This window comes from Hordeum vulgare, chromosome 4H (genome assembly GCF_904849725.1).
Source record: "Hordeum vulgare subsp. vulgare chromosome 4H, MorexV3_pseudomolecules_assembly, whole genome shotgun sequence".
NCBI classification, from domain to species: domain Eukaryota; kingdom Viridiplantae; phylum Streptophyta; class Magnoliopsida; order Poales; family Poaceae; genus Hordeum; species Hordeum vulgare.
The window spans coordinates 227,114,463-227,118,490 of NC_058521.1; positions in this window are offsets into that span (position 1 = coordinate 227,114,463).

Here is a 4,028-nt window from a genome sequence, read left to right on the forward strand (position 1 = left end):
AAAGCTTCCATCTCTTTATCACTCATGGAGTCATAGGTACCATCGTCATCAAATATCATAGTGCGTCTTGTTCAACACTTGAAAATCTTGTGGCCTCATCCTTGGCATACGAAGCATTTGATGGTCCTTGTTCTAGCGGTAGCATCTGATGGTGTTGTAGAGGATGAATCTCTAGGCTACTAGTTCCTTGTAGAAAAAAAGATGAGTAGAAGATGTCGTTGCTGACTTGTAACTTGTCTTGTCAATGGTAGTTCTTGGAGCTCTTGTAGTCAAAGGCATAACAGTCGTAGGTCTTGGAAGAGAACTTGGAGTACTTGTATTCATCTTGCACTTGGTGTTATTTCTTTGATGCGTGATGCACTAGCTCCAGTAGATTGGAGTAGGGTTGGAAGTCCGTGATTTTCTTGATTTGGTAGTTGAAGCTGTTCAAGAAATGCGCCATTGCTTATTCTTCCTCCTCCTTGACATTTGATAGGATCATGTCCATTTCCATTTCTTGGTAGTAATCTTCTACCAACTTTGTGCCTTGTTTGAGGTGTTGTAGCTTCTGGAAGAGATCACAATTATAGTGTGTTGGCACGAGTCGAGCTCTCATGTGGTTCGCCTCTTTCTCTTCTCTGCTAAATCACTTTCTCCCACTAAATGAGAACGTAATCTTGGAACTCAAGTAAATCCATGGTGGTCTTCTTTTCTTCTTCATAGATGTAGAGACGGAATATCTTCTCAACCTCATGCCCCATGAGAGGTAGCCTTTGGGGTCATTGCTACCAGAGAACTTAGGCATGGTAAAATAGAGCTTGTCACAACGTTGTTAATCATGGTGATGGTGATGATGATGCCCTTCTCTTGGACGTGGCGCATCATTGTCATTCTGTAGTTGGCAATGATCTTGCCTTGGTGGTTCGTCATCAGCGGGCTCATAATGATTTTATTGAGGATGTTGGCTAGGAAATTTTGGTGTCGAAGTAGCCCCTCATACGCACCTACGATTGGCTCAAGTAAGTGGTGAGTTGCTCGATGCAGTCATTCAATAGATCTTATGATTGGCGCATGGATTTTTGTATGCCAAAGAACTGCATCTTTTTGACTTAGTTGATCGTGTTGCTGTCTTGCTCCTCAAATGTAAGATTGGGTATGCTTTGCCTATCCATCGCACTCATGGAAAATTGTGAGTGGAAAATGAGAAGAACAATACCAAATTTACAATTCCCTATATTGAAAATGGAGCAAACATCACTCAATGTGTAACATGGAAGTAGTATAATTTGTATCAGAGCTTGTCACTCTCACACCTACACAAATAATGCTTATTGAGTATCTTGGTTAGGATAGTGGCACAAAAATTCTCAAGTGAGGAAAATAGATCTATAAGAATGAGTGTACATGGGAACACACACACATGGATAAATGAGTGGGGTTGTGTAACCTAGGAACGAGCACAAAATTCAGTATCCATCAAAAAAGCTCGTGTTGCACAACACTAGAGAGACACTAGCATCATTGACCAAATGGGCGCGATACGAACTTGTGCACAACCTATAAGAAACAAATATGTCGTCTTTCTACCCCGACTATGCTATATGTATGTATGAGGAACGATGTCACTTGCTCAAGTGATCCAAGATGAGCAAGTATGATATGCTATTTCGTGATGGTATTGCGTTTGCTATTTTATCTTTGCAAAAAGATTTGCTTGTTTTTCTCGTTTTTTATACAATGATTTGTCCACTTATGAGAAATGCACAATACAAGATATCGATTATATATGCACGGAATCTTATGACACAAGATGATATCTAAATATGATGCATGATATTGAAGCTATGTGGCGATATATCAACTATAGTGCACAAATAGCGTTTCCCGACAATTCTCAAATGGCTAGTCTTGATAGGAAAGATATGTAAATGGCTAGGGGTTAACAATGCAATGGCAAGGGTAATATGTATGACGTCATTGAGGTTACCGTCCTTGTTTATGACTAGTGTGAATGAGGTGGTTGATGTAGGGGATAATATCTGAGGCAATGATTGGAGGCGGTGGTGATGAAGACAAACCGTTCCTAAGTAGCTGAAACACCTTGGGGAACGGAAACCTCAACTAAAAATCTCAAATCGCAAAATGGGGTTTGAGGAATATTTATGGTGGAAAATGCATAATAAATGGTGGATGCGAACAATTTTGGGCCGAAAAATTTCAGTTTCTTTAGCTTTTACCAGAAGTCCCGAGATGGTCGGACGTCCACTAGCTGGACTATGTCTAGGCATCGGTTAGTTCGAAAAAGTACGGATGTCGCGTCAAGGCTGGTCACCAAGGGCTGACGATTTCGAGACTTTGACCTAAGTATAGAAGATTAACTTGTGGATTTTCAGGATAATAAAAAAAACGGCGGATTTGAGAGGTAAAAGTGAGGGAAAGGTGGGGAAAGGCTAGATCTACTCACGAAACACAAAATTCGTGGATCAAAACCAACAAATTCGCGCAAGAACACACAACTTGCAAAAAAATTGGTGTGTCTATTTTTGTGAGGATTTGTAAAATTGCATATAAACAAAAAAATTCCCTCTCAAATGAGGGGATGAGACTCAAAGATGTGAATCAACGTGGCTATTGATACCAAGATGATACGGTGAAAACCGAGGGTGTAGATCTTTTCACACTTGGAGTGGAAAAGGAGGGAAATCAAACCAAACAATCAAAGAAAACTCCCATCACACATCCACTAGATCCATGAAACACAAGAGGATACAATGATTCGAGTTCAACACGGGATACAAGTAAAGATGGTAGTTCTTCCTGCTCAAAGAGATGGGGCATTGAATCCTTAGAGGATGCTCCTTATTAGAGGGCCTGTGACATCCACTTGGATCTTCTCACATAAAGGGCATCTCCCTCGAGAAGGAGGAAGTGTACGGAGCAATGCTAAACTAACTAAGAGCTCAACATATGTTACCCCTAATTCGTCCAAGTGGTATGGCTCTTATAGTCTAGGGCGAGAGAGCGGGGTACATGTGACAAGGGCCAAGTGGTTGCATGTAGACACGCTTCAGACGTCGGGAAGTTACTGGTCCTGTGGTGGCTCATGAAGGACCGGATGTCCAGGGTGGGACGGACGCCCGGAAGTTGTCGGTCTTCCGGTGGCATGGTCATCCGAAGGGCTTCTTTCTTTTTATCAATTAGGGGACGGACTAGAGGCGCTGGAGTTTTGGAGGTGGGTGGACCTCCGATCGCCGGAACGTGTCACATGTCTGATCTGTGTCGGTCGTTTGACTATTGTATAGTTCGGCTGGGCCTGCGGGCTAGTTGATCACCAGGGTGCCATCCGTCCGATAAGGACCAGACTTCCGGTGGTTTGAGTGTGACCGGATGTAATGCCCAAGATGCGACTCTATCCTTATTTTGGCGTGAGGGCCTCGACAGGGATAGAAACGCATCTCGTCGTTTTGCAAGAATGGATATCGTTAGAAGTACATGTACTGAAAAGATGAGTAAATATGAATTGGCTTACACTCGCCACAAGCTACATCAGAGTCACATCAGTACATTTCATACAATCACCATGAAGAAGAGCAGGGCCCGTCTATGGCCGAGAACAAATGATAAGAGAATGACGTCCATCCTTGCTATCCCAGGATGTCGGTCTGGAACCCATCCTAGATCAAAGAAGACGAAGAAGAAGAAACTCCAAATGAACAATGAACGCACTCACATCAAAGTAACCCTTTACATGTACCTGCAACTGGTATTGAAGTAATCTGTGAACCACACGGACTTAGCACTCTCATTTCCAAAGGTATCAAGACTATCATAGCTTAATGGGTGAGGTATGGTTAAGTGGTGAGCCTGCAGCAAGAGACTAAGCATTTGTTGAGGTGGCTAACTTACAAGTACAAGAATAAAAGAGGGGCATGATCTACACATAGAGGACGTGAACTACTGATTATCAAATGAATGATCCTGAACACCTACTCACGTCAGACATAACCCCACCGTGTCCTCGGTCGGAGAAGGAGCTCACGAAAGAGACA